The sequence below is a fragment of the Panicum virgatum genome, chromosome 1N, assembly GCF_016808335.1.
Source record: "Panicum virgatum strain AP13 chromosome 1N, P.virgatum_v5, whole genome shotgun sequence".
Classification (NCBI taxonomy): Eukaryota; Viridiplantae; Streptophyta; class Magnoliopsida; order Poales; family Poaceae; genus Panicum; species Panicum virgatum.
In genome coordinates this window covers 20,223,045-20,223,482 of record NC_053145.1, presented here as the reverse complement: position 1 = coordinate 20,223,482, position 438 = coordinate 20,223,045, and positions in this window count along the sequence as shown.

Below are 438 nucleotides of genomic sequence, written 5' to 3'. Positions count from 1 at the left end.
GATGTCTTCTTCGAAGTTAATGTAATCAATGTACTCGAGCCAGGCGAAGTTGCCGTCTTTGTCCATGAACGTTGCCCTGATTGTTTCATCAAGGATGATGTCCCCCTTCCTGTCGGTCACCTCTCGAGCAAGGAACAGATATGTGGTGTTTCATGACTAGTCACAGGGAATAGATCGAACAACTATAATAGGAATCTAAAGGCGTGTCAACTCATACCTAATTCATCTTCCTGGAAGTACAGAATTCCGACCAACGCAGCGAACCCCAACCCACCGGCGGCTAATGCACCAAGAGCCCCAACGCCAGCGTCGAGATCTCTCTGTATCGGGAGGATCGGAGAAACATGAGCCGGTGCGAGTGAAGAAATTTTCGATCTGAGATTAGGGAGATACGGCGACTCACCAGGGTATGGAGAGAACGTGGTGGCCTTCCCGACG